Raw genomic sequence first — 13,682 nt, 5'->3', positions numbered from 1 at the left:
ATAAGTAAATAAAACTGACCTTCAGGGTTCCAAAACTACTCAAGCAGTTGTTTATCACACATCATGCAGTCAGTTGGGTTAAAATAGTGCTGGAGCCAACACTTCCTGGTATTTACACGGAAAGAAGTGTTGGAGGGAATACATGCCCCTTCAAAACTATGGGGACATTTACTTGAGAACAAGGAACTTTAGTTCCACAACAGTGGATCTAAACAAATGCTTACCAATTCCCATGCTTGCTTTTCCTTTTAGTGAGAGGCATTAATTTTTGATGGTGTGTCTCCAAAGCACTTTGATGCCGAGCAGAGTTGGAGCTCCAGTGACAGCCACATGGAACTGCAAACCTGCTGGGGGCTGCCTCTTATTGCTGACCTTCACATGGAAAGCCTTGAGTGCTGGGAGGATGGCAGGCAGTATAAAAATCCTAAAAAAGTTGAACATTCAGCTAGAAGTGGGGAAGACACAGCTGTGGGGCTTTAAAAAAGCATACTAAAGAAACAGACCTTTTTAAAACTTGGTCTTGTGTTGAGATTGAGTGGGGAATGGAACAGATCTGAGTTTATCATTTTGCAGTTAATGTGGCACTGCTGTCAGCCAATTCCAAATTGTATTGGTATTTTAAGGTGTATTCCCTCCCTTTCCCCCAGTCTGTATTTTGCTTTAGTAACACCTCAGATTGTTCCAGAGCAGTGCCCACTGTTTCTTTTGTTGGGAAAAGACCATCTGAAGACCAGCTTGGTTTCAGTCTGTCATACCTTTGTGCCAAGGACTTTGCTATGAACCTGCTGTTCACAGCCTGAGGAGACACTGACTCTACCTAGTCACATTTGCAAAATTTCAACTTTGCTTTTCTTCTTCCTTTTTTGTTTTGTTTTTTCTTTTTCTTCCTTTTAGTTTGTGGAGAGTGCTCATTCTCAGAGTTCACCATAAAGGACATTTGCCTTGTCTGTCTTCTCTGCTGGCCTCAGCATCTCCTCAGCCTTAAATTCCCATGGGCAGGAGAGGAAGTTGATGTGACAGCTCTGCTGCTCAAGGAAGCACTCTGAATCAGAACTCTGGTGAGAACTGATTAATGATAACAAGCAGAGGGTGCAGAAGGGTTTGGAGGAGCTGTGAGAGCAGGTGTTGCTCCCTCTGCCCTGTGTTGTGGTGGTCAGAGGTTCTGGGGGTGGGTGGATATAAGAGAGAACTTCAGCTTAGCACAGAGAGCAGGATGGCTGTGCCATGGCACTCTTCCCACTGCCTTACTCCTTGTTTCTCAGCAGCCAGGCCTTCTTGGGGCCATTCCAGCAGAATTTAGCAGCCAGGTCGTGTCCCTATGCTACAGAAAAATGGGGGAGCAGGGGAAGAGGCTCCCTGTTCTTGCCCTTCCCATGATGCTGACAGAGCAGGGGAGGGCAGCAGACACCAGACTACAGCTGCTGCTGAGCTGTGCTGTCCCTCCCAGTGCAATGAAGTGACCTGAAGATGACTTCTTTTAAAAGGAGGGACGTTAACCCACAGCTCAGTTGATCCTTGTGAATCCCTTCCAGCTCAGATTGTTCTGTGCTTGTTGCTGTGGTGCTGCAATTACTCTTACCAGCTTCAGAAAGCAGTTGTGGCCCTAAGGGGAGCCCTGGCACTACAAATGCTGTGTCTGCAAGCATTACTGCCTCATTAACAGAGCCATGCTCTTCCTCAGGTCTGTCCCAGCTCCCCCTCAGCACAGCACATATTTCCTCACCTTCAGTCTGGTACTTGCATGAAAGTATTAATTTGGGAAAAGAAAAGGAAAGGAAACCTTTTCCCAGGAAAGCAGTGTGGCAGCAAATGCTCACATTTGGGCTGCTGGTGACTTCAGGAGAACCAGGCAGAATTTGGTGCCATCTTCCAGCTTGGTCATTTCTACCAATGAGGAGCAAATGGCACAACTGAATACACTCATGATGTGTCATTACCCTGGTGCTGCCAGAGCTGTTTAGTGGAAGTGCCTGTTTCTTTCAGTAAAAGCCATTTTTTATTCCTTGTTTCTGGTGATAATCTAGCAGAAGAGCTGGAAAGTAGGAATGTGCATTTGCTATTAATGCCATAACCTAGACTGAGGATGCCTGTCTGAATAATTAATTATTTAAATATTAATTGAATTCAATTCAATTATTTAAATAATAATTGAAATATTAATTATTCAGCAGTGCATCCTGCTTTCCTGACAGACGCTTGTCAGGCTCTCAGTAACAAGATGATTACTCATACAACAACAATGATAATGTATGATTAAAGCTGAGCTACTCTAAGATCTGTGGTTTTTCAGCTATTTTTCAGCTATTCCTGAGCTGCAGGTTGTTCTTTTTCCTCTATGGAAGGCAGTGATGCTGTGCTAGGAGTGAGAAAGCAGTCATAAAGATCCCCGAGTATCCCTACAGGCAAAGGAATTGCACAAATTACAGCTGTAGAAAAGCAAGTGGACAACAGGTGGAGCAAGTGCATTGTGGTAAAGTGTGCACAGGAAAATAGAATTACACCCTGTGGGCACAGCAAGGCTGATCAGCCTCTCCTGAGAAGCAGCACATTTTCTCTGCCAGAGCTGCCCTGTGGTTTAACAAGTGGAGTGAGGGTGATTTAGTTCTGCTGTGGAATAAGTTGCAGTCATCATCTAGGGTTGCTAGACCTAGGTTTAGATCCCAGATTTAGTCTCACCTCAGCATCTCCACCAGACCAGTCAGGGCTGCATGACAAAAGGTGCTCAGCAATGAGCAAATACCAAATTAAAAAGAACATGAATTGGAAGGTGCCTTGGATTTCAGGGATCTGATTTCAGATACTCCTGTACTAGTTGGTTTTTTTTTTTCCCCAAGGGCTCTTGTATTCCTCTCTCTACCTTTCAGAATTTGTGGAAATTCATTTATTATTATTTATTTTGCATGCTGTCAAATGTCAAATTAAGCTTTAAGAAAGACAGTTCAGACCCCCCTTACACCTATCTTGAAATATGTGGACTGATGTGAGTTATCCCCGTTGAGTGAGGCTGTAGGTGTAGCTGATAGAAAAATAAATAAATTCTTGTTCTGCAACCTTCCCTAACACATCAGTGCAAAAAGTGCTTGTTAGTGATGCAAAACTCATGAGCTTTGTTTTTGCATACTTCAACCCATATCTCTAAAGGCGTTTTTAAAGTACATCAACATACACATTTCAGTTTCATGGCATGTTGTGGGAACTGACACTTAATTTTTGTTGGACAACAGCAAAACAGAATAAACTTTCCCAGACCTCATTTGCTCAGGTGAAAGCTTTAGGACACCCTACAGAAATTAAAAGTATTTTGTTTCAATGCTGGAAATCTTATATTCTGTGCTTTCACTTCTGTGTGGTTGGCTCAAGTGTTTTCTGTGGCCAGAAATACCTCCTTTTAACTAGTATTTTATATCCTGTTGTCCTCTAGTTCTTTATTTAGGTTTTCTGCCCTTCCCTTCTGATACCTTAGAACTCAAATTCCACAGGAGCTTGGATTTTGGTTCTATTTTCTTAGTTTGGAAAGCATGAATCAGATTTGGTCAAAATCCACCAGAAATACTGACATCTTTGTCCAGAACAATGAAAAACAACAACTGGCAAGTTCCAAAAATGGTTTCCATAGAAAGCTGCTGTCTGCACAACAAGGTCCTTCGTGTTTCTTAGGGGGGGGAGAGTCATCACTTGGTTTTGGGTAAGGCCTTTGGTTACTGTGGCATCTTCTCAGGTTTGTGGGTTTTTTTTCCCTGTCCCCTGATGTGTCCCCACCCTAAACTTCTCCATCCAACCACAAAGTACCACCCAGGTGCCCCCACAGAGCATTTTTGTTCCATGACACCTTCCTCCGTGGTGTGTCCTGCCAGCTTCAGGCTCCTTGGCAGAGGTGCTTACATGGGGGGAGACAGGGTCAAGTGTGGAATGGCTTTGAGAGGGAGATACATCTGAAAAAGCCTGAGAACTGCTGTGCTGAGCTGTGGATTTCCAGCTGGATCACATTTTATATTTTACAGTCCTGTCTGCATTCCAACGATTCACGGGGGAAAAGGAGGATTTTTTTTTTTATATATATATATTTTAGCTGGAAAAAGCCACCCACGTGAGAGAAACACCGAGTGACCTGTTTTCCTCTTAATAATTTTTATCTGCTTGTTCTGTTCTCTCTGTTCCTCCAGCAAAGCTCTCTCCCACCATGATAGCCAGTTTTTCACAGCTGACAGTAGCTGTGCAGCTTTGTAGCTTTGACTTGGTTTTCATGGAGATGAGAAAAAAGGGCTCCACAAAGCCTGGCTGTTTGGTCTTGGTACAGAAGGTGCTTAATAGGTTTGCCTCCTATGTCCCTGTTTTTGAGGCACAATAATTTCCACTGAAGTCAGCATTTCTGTAAAAGCAGGTCACTTGAAGAGCTGTCTCAAGTGGATGCAGAGAGTGTGAATGTGTGATCTTGTCTGTAACTTTTCTCTAAAAATTCCTTTTTCTGTTTCTTTGTTTCTGCTGCATCTCTTCTGTATTTTTCTTTTTATTCTTGGATTTCTCAGCCTCCTTTGGACTGAATTCTTTTGGGATCTTCCCTCGTGGGGAGCTCTGCTTATCTCAGTTCTTGTGATTGGAAGAAAACTCCCGAGCTCGTTAGAATCTTGTTTCTGGTGTTTATTAACAGGTGATCACAAAACTGAACAGCTCTCTCCAGGCTGGCTACACAGGGTTAATCTTTGCAATCTGGTACATTTCTTTCTTCTGATGGTACAAACAAGGCCTTGTGGCACACTTTGTGTCTGATGCACAAAATGGCCCCGAAATACACAGTTCTTTTATCTTTATACCTATTTTTACCCAATTAACAATAGACACGTATATTATTTTTCTTAATGACCCAATGACCCATCACCTGTGTGCTGCACTGTGGCATTCTCTATCCAATCACTCACTATCACCCAAAAACCTCCAGGAGAAGAACACGAAGAAGAAAGAAGAAGGACAAGAGGCAACACCCTAAATCTTGTCTCCTGTTGTCTAAACTACTTTTTCACCCAGTGATTTAAGAAACTTTCTAATCTAAACACTTACACTTCTTCTATCTAACTTTAACATTTGTTTTCATGTATCACCATGAAAACATACTCATGAATTTAATGTTATATGAAATTCAGTGTTTTTCTAGATCTTATAACTAAGTATCAGAAACAAGGGCACACACTCTGGATTCCAGACTCCAACATTATTCAGCTCTGAGACAGCATTGGGAAAAAGGAGCAGGATTGGGAAAAAAGGATGAGGTGAGGGAAGTGCCTTTTTCATGCAGGTCCAGGTTCAGCCCTCGTGTGTCCAACGTGTCCACTGGTGACCACAGAACTCCTGGCTAAAAACACAATGCTGAATTTAGCTCTTTACATCCTCCTTTTGCTGTGCTCACCTCGGTTTTGCTGTGATCACCTTGATCCTGTGATCCTGATCTTTGTTTTCCTCACAGTAAATTGTGCAGGTCCCCCTGTCTGCAGAGGGAGAGGGCCCAAACTGCCCACAACTCTTTTTTTCCTCTGGATGCAGAAATAAAGAACAGGCTTTGAAATGCAACCTTCCTATCTTTTTGTGAAATCTCATTTCTTGTGAGATTCCTGGGAGGGCCCTTAACGACAGCAGCCTCGATGGACAGACAGGAAGAGAGCTAGACATTGCAAAGCATGAATAATCCTGAATTCTAGCCTGCTCATCCACCTAATGGAGCTCTGAGTAATGAGGTTTCTGGGAAAGCTTGAGATTTCTACCTTGCCTTCTATTTGCAACAGCTTTGTGCATTTTATCTTTGCAGTGTGCTTAAAAGATTAATTTGTTTTTAAAATGGAGTTTCCCTGCCTATTCTTTCACACTACAACAACTGTAATAAGCATTTATTGTGTAAAAATTGTGGAGACCAGAGCTCAGAAGTCTTCAGTGGCAATTTCCATTGCATTGGTAGAACCATGCCATAGGTATCTCTGTAGGAGTTCATTCATGCAAATAAATCAATGTCCAAAAACAGTCTGGCCACTTCCAGCTCTGCAAAAGGCCCAAAGATTGTCCTCACTCTGTCCTAATGCTGTTGCAAATGGACAGGAAGTTTTTCCAGTTCAATTTAAACAACCACAATGCCAAGCTGGAAGAGGAGGGAGAGTTCCTGCCTTTTTTGATGAAGCATGTTCCTGATAACACTGTTTCCTTTACCAAGGGGGACTGATGGGACAGGCTTTACCTCACCTCCTCGGACATGTCTGCACTATAAATATCCCCCAACCTGAGCAAGGCTCTCCCTTGGCTCCTTTTGTTGATAAGAAGGACTAGCAGTCCTTTTTAGGATGTGAATCATCAGAGCTATTTTAGATATTTCATTTAGGTGAGATTAATAGTGGCCTCCCACTCTTTTCTTCTCCCCAGTGACTCAGGGAGCTCCAGTGTGACTAGATCTGATTTAGGATGTTTTGCAGAAGCCTCTATCTGCACAGAGGGATCCCCATGCCTGATGAGTTTGGTTTCTGAGCTGCAGAGTTGATTTTGGTAAGTGATCCACGTAGCATGCAAAAAACCCCCGTGGATGGATACATTTATACCCTTTTTAATCATTTACCCCAAAGCTGGATTGTGCTGTCCATAAAGATGACCCAGCAAACTTGGTGTATGATTTCAACTTCTTTTCCACCCCATTTAGGTGGAAAGGGCTTTCCAGCATGCCCTGCAGTGCCCTGTGTTGCCCAAAACCACCCTGAGAGGATGCAAGAATCCAGAAATGGAGAAACATTTCTCTGTTTGTCCTATTCCCCAAAAAGGTATTAATCCTATTTGTCACTGACAGAAAGGCTTCCAAATATCCCTGGGTAAAACAGGATTTATAAAAAAATTAAGTAGAAAGTAGTATAATGTTTAGTGTGTCACTGAAGTAAAAAATACAGATTTTAGAGGGTTTAATACATGGAGTAAAGATGGAGGGAAAAAAAAAGGTGTGGTTTTTAGCTCTCCTTCCTTCTTCTCCATGATTCTGCAGTTTTTAGGAGCACAAAGAGTGATTGTTTGAAAGTTAGTCACAATTTTAGTTACAAAAGTAGATATAGAAAACTTATTTGTTAATATATAAAAACAATACACCTGTCTATTGTTAACTGGGTAAAAAAATGGATATAAAGATGAAACAGCCACATGGTTTGGGTCCATTTTGTGCCATCAGAGCCCAAAGTGAGCCAGGTTATGGTGAATTTTTCGGTTTTCATTTTCTGCAGGCTCCATCAGGTCCTGCTGGGGAGACAGGTCAAGGTGGAGAGAAACTGGGCTCTTTTCTCTCATTATTGGAGTGTTAAATATTTTGCAGAATTCTGGTGTTGAAAGCTGCAATCCCAACAGTTGAGAAAAAGTTCAGACCTGCATATTTAGCTTCCAGAAAATGCCCACATGAATTTCTCTGATTGAAGTGGAGCAACCACAAGGGAAATTCTTAGGACAGACAATTTTAAATTCTAAATAGAAATGTAACAGGAAATTAAAGTAAAAAAGAAAGACCTATGACCAATATCCATAAAGAACCATTTGACCAGTGACTAGATTTCAGCTTCATAACAAATCTAGGCAAACCACCAAGAAATAAGCATTTGTTATGCTTTCCCAGTTATGTTTCTCAAGCTCAAACCACTTGAAGTAAATAAAACAGCCTCAGGAAATTGGTGTATTACGGTTCTCATTGATGCAATTGTAACTGTAAAACATATTTTACAGTATTAATGTCAGCATTACTCTGCAGTCAGTTTAATTGGATGCATCTGATAATTAAGAGCTCAATCCTGACCCCAATGACCCCTTCAGGACTTTTTCCTTCGTCAGTGTCTGTGTTTGGGGTATACAACCAACATAGTCAAAGGTTAAGACCTTCAAAGTCAGAGGTTAAGACCATGGGTAATTTAGGAGCAACCTGTGAATCCTCCACCCAGGCAGGAACTTAGGGGATTTCAAAATATATCAGGGATGTGAGCAAACTGCATAACCAACAACCCCATTTTCATACATAAAATAAGGCAAAATATTCGTAGGTGGGGATAAAATGTATTTCCTGAAAGACCATAATGAATATATCTACCTCTTCCCCATGCAGGACCATAAAGACAAAGTCTTCAAAGTCTGGCAGTGAGAAATGAAGCAAACCTGAGTCAGAGACCTCTATGTGCAATGAGATTTATTGAGATAAAAGAGACCACGGAGCAGTTTGAGGTGTGCAAGCTGCAGAAAGAACAATCCTCCTGCTTACTCCTGTGCCACTTGGAAATTTCCCATCTAATCCTGCAGCTAAGTGTGGTTATCTTTATATGAAAGAAGCCAGGAGCAAGCATATGCTACTATTGTGAAGAGCTGGTTATGTTTTGGTGGATTATTTTTCTCCTTAAAGTATTTGAGAAGAATAAAATGGTTTTTTTCTGTTGTTTTTTTTTTTTTTCTTCACAGATTTAACAATATGAAATGAGAAACCACAACTTTGTGCTACAAATATTTTGTTTATAAAAAACTGGAAATTATTTTGGGAAGTGGTTGTTTTTTTTTTTTTTTTCCAAAATTCCTTTTTAATAGAAAATAGTCTAAGAAAACAGGAGAAAATTCTGTTTTAAGTCTGTGCTTCTTTGTCCAACAGGAAAAGATTTTGTGAGGACAAAAAGATGGAGGGGGAAAAAAGCTATTGGCATTTTAAAAACATTTTTATGCCTTTGTTTGCATCTTATTTGTTGAAATTTAACCTTCTCAAGATGCAATATTATTTACCCAGGCATTTTGTGAAATACGTCACACTCTTAAAGGAAGGTGGCAAAGAGGGCAATTCCTGTTCCCCAGCATTCCTGGGGGAAAATCACTGTGCTACAGCTCTCTGGAAGGCAGAGAAATATGTTACAGAGGAATTTTTGCTGTGAGTTGTCTGTTCCTTAGAAGTGAGGTACAGACATCATCTCACCAAATGATTGCTCTCACATCAATGATTTCCCAGCTGAGAATTTGAAGAATCAATAATTTGCAGTGGAGAAACTGCAAATCTCTGTGTAAAACTGCAGGCAGCTGAAAGTTCAGGATGGGGCTGGGTTATGGGGTGGAATAAATTGGGGAGAAAGGGGATTTTACTCCTCATGTTGCACCAAAGGTTTGTTCTAATCCTGGATTATCAATTGATAATGATGAGAAATGATCCTTGTTGTGTGATTTGTTGTCAACATAAGACGGTTTTTGTAGGACTTTGTAACTTTCTGTGCTTGTAGGTTTGATTTCTGTTTGTCCTGTTGTTTCCTCTGCTGGCACAAGTTGGCAACAGGGCTGATAATTAAGCAATTAATAATTGCTGAATGTTTTTTAAAAAATCCTTAGGCTTGCCTACATCCTATTTTCTTTTGTTAATATTTTTGTTAAACTTCAGCCCAAGAGAACAGTGGTGGTATTTTCCACACCAGAAGTTTTCCTCAGAATAGGGTATCAAATGCCAGATCACAAAAGGACTTGCTGAATCTCCAGTTAGGAAATAAATTGTTTTTTGCCACTGTGAAGTCTCAGAAAGGAGGAGGAGAGGATGCAGTTTGCCTTGAAAGTGCAGGGGCTGGCAGGGAGCTGGGGTTAAATGATGACACTTTGTCACAGATCTGAGGATGTGGGAAAACAGGAATAACTCTGAGTGGTGGCTTTAACTGGAGCTGCAGAAAATACCACTCCATCCATCAGTACAAGCAGTGGCTCCTACCTCAAGAGACACTGCAGGTTGTCTGAACTGGTGGAACTCCATGCTGGACCCTCTGTGCTGGTCATCCCCAGGAGGAGTTTTATCAGTGACTGAAAATTGTGCTTATTTCAGCCAGGGAGAACCAACAGTGGCTACAAAAATCAAATAAAATCAAATCCCTGCCATGAGTTTGCAGTAGCTGAGGTGTCCCTGCACCACTGGTACCTCCAACCCTGCCCAGGGGGCTGAGCTGGACAAGAAATCAGCACTGAAAATTACTGTTCTTCCAGAAACAAAGCCAGCAGGAGCATGGTTTGTCCAGCTCTGTCAGCAACAGCATTATTGAGGGTGAGAACCAGGGAGGAGGAGGGTGGCAAGAACCCCTCTCAGTTTGAAGACCTTTACCATAGCAGGGATTTCCCCCCTGATTTTGGATTATTGCTCAGCTACTGAGCAGAGCACTGACATTGCTGGAATAAAAGACAAGAGCTCTGTGGTTTTCCAAGGCTTTAAATGGAGTTGGGCTGTCCCAGTTCTGAGAGTCCCATTACAGCACTTTGGCAATACCTTCTGCTATCTAAATGCTCTTGCTCCATCTAGTGAGGAAATTTATTGTTCATCCTGGCTTTGTTTTGGCTGTGGAGAAAGCCTGGGGAAAAGTAACTTAATTTATGCATTTGACCTATGCAAAGATGGGAATTACCCAGGAAGATTCTAGGTTTGATTTTGTTAGGAGAGTAAGAATGACAATGATTTTAGCTTACAGCTCCTCATTGACATATCTATTATTTTTTTAAAAAAAAAAAAGGCTTGAGGTTTTTTTTTTAATGAACTTTCCCATGAAAATCTATTTATGTTTATGTTCAGTGGGTGGATTTGCTTGCTGTGTGAATCAAATGGCCGGGGGAGGGCGAAGAGATGAAATGAAAAAAGTTGATTTAAGTGGTTTAACTGTTACAACCCATCTTTCCTGTTCTTGTTCAGCAGCCAAAACACATTCCTCTTGTAGAAAAGAAGGAACAGGAGGGCACCACTCACAGATCTTTAGTGCAATAAAGCCATTTCTGAAGCTTCTGTGAGGGGCTACGTCCTGCTGGGCACTGAAGGTGAGGAGCACAGAGATGCTCAGGACCCTCTCTGGTGCCTGCCAAGCCCCTGCTGAGCTCAGAGAGATCAGCATTTGCCCATTCCTCCTTCTACCCTGCCTTGCCAGACATATTTCATGTCATATTCCCCCTTTTCTTTTCCCTTTCTCTTTCCAAAAGACATTCATTCAAGTTGTGAGTGAAAAAGTTTTTTTCCTTCTGGGTGGAAAGCAGAAAGAACAGGTTAAAAAAAATAACAAGAGACCATGGCATTTCCTTCTGGGAATTGCAGTTTTGGTTACACTTGAGTGCACAGTAAATGCCATTTTCTTTGGGTAGAAGTTTCCTAATTTTATTTGAAAACTCCTGTTATTACTTGTGAGTTTGGTTAGGCTTGTGCAATAGTTATATATACACACCTTATATTAAAAATATGTGTATATTCTGCAAACACACAAGCTGAAGACACAGGGCTGCCATCTCAAAACGGATTGTTGGCATTTTAAGTGAGAACAGCTTTTTAGTTTAAAAAAAAAAAGATTTAATAAACAATGTTTCCTTCCTCCACCAAAAAAAACCCAACCAAACAAAATCAAACATAAAAAAGATATTAGTATTGTTTTGTGCTGGGCCTAGGGGAAATCAGAATCTGCTTTCCTGAGCTAGGGAATACATACAGAAAGGCAAATGGAAAGAATCCAGGAGGGGAAAAGCTCTGGATTGATTAGAAATGGTAGAAATCTGACAAACCAGTATTTTTTTTTTCCTCTAGGGGCAATGCTAAATGCATCCAAAGGGCAAAAGAGAACATAAAATAAAGTGACTGACTGCTGATTTTTTGACACCATGGAAGAGGAATGGATGCACTTTGGTGAAAAACAGCACAGAGAAGCCTTGAAGCCAAAATATCTGACCTTGGAGCCCTCTGATGAAGTTCAGGAGTTGGTGGGTGCCCTGTGGAAGATCTGTGCTGCCCCTGGTAGGGTCTTGAAATATTGCCATGGGGTCTAGACAAAGGTAAAGACACTCTGTATTAAGGAAATGGGACAACAGGACTGGACTGAGAAACTGCTTTTAAAAGAGCAAAAACTGTCCTGGAAGCTTTTGTATTTAATTAATCAGTTTACCTAGCAGATAACCAGGCATTTCCTCTCATGAACACAAGCAAAGGCTTTTAGCTGTGCCTGGGAAAATTGAATTAAATTGTGCCTGGTTAAATTAAAGAAGCTCAAGTGGTTCCTTGACAGAAGTAAGGAGGAAGATGGATTACAAGAAAGGGATAGTGAATTTATGGAGTTCCTGTGGAGAAGAAAGCAAGATGTTCCAGTGGGGTGGCAGCTACTGAGCAGACCTTTGGGGTGGCTAATGTGTGTAATTTATCAAAGGCAAGAGAGACTGTTGAGCTTTTTAAACATAGCACAGTTTCCTGAGCACAAATGAACCAGTCACCCCATCAGTTTTTCAGATCTCTGGTCCTTTGGAGGTTTCATGTTGGAGGACATTGGCTTCCCTTGAAGTGGTTTGTGTGTGCTGGCTGGAGCCCTGCCATGGGGAGTAGGGACAAGGTTCCTCTGGTGACAGGATTTCTGAGCTTTCCATGGGCCACAGTTCCATCTTTAATCTCTTGTCAGAGACCCAGTGTAACTTTTCTCTAAAAAAATCTTTTCTCTGTTTCTGCTGCATCTCTTCTGTATTTTTCTTTTTATTCTTGGATTTCTCAGCCTCCTTTGGACTGAATTCTTTTGGGATCTTCCCTCGTGGGGAGCCCTGCTTATCTCAGTTCTTGTGATTGGAAGAAAACTCCCGAGCTCGTTAGAATCTTGTTTCTGGTGTTTATTAACAGGTGATCACAAAACTTAACAGCTCTCTCCAGGCTGGCTACACAAGGTTAATCTTTGCAATCTGGGACATTTCTTTCTTCTGATGGTACAAACAAGGCCTTGTGGCACACTTCGTGTCTGATGCACAAAATGGCACCAAAATACGCAGTTCTTTTAACTTTATACCTATTTTTACCCAATTAACAATAGACATGTATATTATTTTTCTTAATGACCCAATGACCCATCACCTCTGTGCTGCACTGTGGCATTCTCTATCCAATCACTCACTATTACCCAAAAACCTCCAGGAGAGGAACATGAAGAAGAAAGAAGAAGGAACAAGAGACAACACCCTAAATCCTCCATCTTGTCTCCTGTTCTCTAAACTAACTTTTTCACCCAGTGATTTAAAAAAACTTTCTAATTTATACATTTACACTTTTAGCTTTTTCTATCTAACTTTAACATTTGTTTTCATGTATCACCTTGAAAACATGCTCATGAATTTCATATGATATGAAATTCAGTGTTTTTCTAGATCTTATAACTAAGTATCAGAAACAAGGGCACACACTCTGGATTCCAGGCTCCAACACCCAGTCTCTCAGCTCTAAGGAGATCCACATTGTTTGGAGGATCGCTGCCATCGGGTCTGCCAGCACTTGTGTTTCCTCTGGGAGACTCCCAGCAGGGCTGCCCTGCTTTCCCTGGCCATGTGATGGAATCACAAACTGATAGATGGCAGAACCCAGCTCAGTTCAGACTGTGCTTTAAACAGAAAAAACAACCCAAACCCCCAGATACTTGCTTTTCTTTTTTTAGCATCCTTGACACCCATTAAAAAAGAAAAAAAAGAAAAGGTAAAATATGTATATATATATAAAAACCACATTTCCATAGAAGTTCAAAGGCTCTTTCTGGAGTTCAATACACTCTGTAGCTGAAAGGCCAAAAGATGCATTAAATGAAGATGTTATATCTTATATAGGATATGAGTTGGCACCTGAGAACCTCCCCTTGCACACCTTGCTTGTGGATCCTCAGTTGGGATCCAGCCTGAGCACCAGTCTGAGCCTGATC

At 41.4% G+C, this 13,682-nt stretch overlaps 1 long non-coding RNA gene across 1 annotated transcript; it reads left to right on the top strand.

The window, feature by feature from the left end:
* Positions 1 to 268: 268 nt before the first annotated feature.
* Positions 269 to 8,360, top strand: LOC131586118 (uncharacterized). The gene is made up of 4 exons (XR_009279086.1): positions 269 to 1,058; positions 6,400 to 6,519; positions 6,671 to 6,788; positions 8,099 to 8,360. It is a non-coding gene; the product is annotated as an uncharacterized LOC131586118 (long non-coding RNA).
* The last annotated feature ends 5,322 nt before the right edge of the window (positions 8,361 to 13,682 follow it).

The sequence above is a fragment of the Poecile atricapillus genome, chromosome 18 (genome assembly GCF_030490865.1).
Source record: "Poecile atricapillus isolate bPoeAtr1 chromosome 18, bPoeAtr1.hap1, whole genome shotgun sequence".
Lineage (NCBI taxonomy): Eukaryota > Metazoa > Chordata > Aves > Passeriformes > Paridae > Poecile > Poecile atricapillus.
The sequence above is the reverse complement of the archived record's forward strand: the minus strand, read 5'-3'. Positions and strand labels throughout refer to the sequence as shown.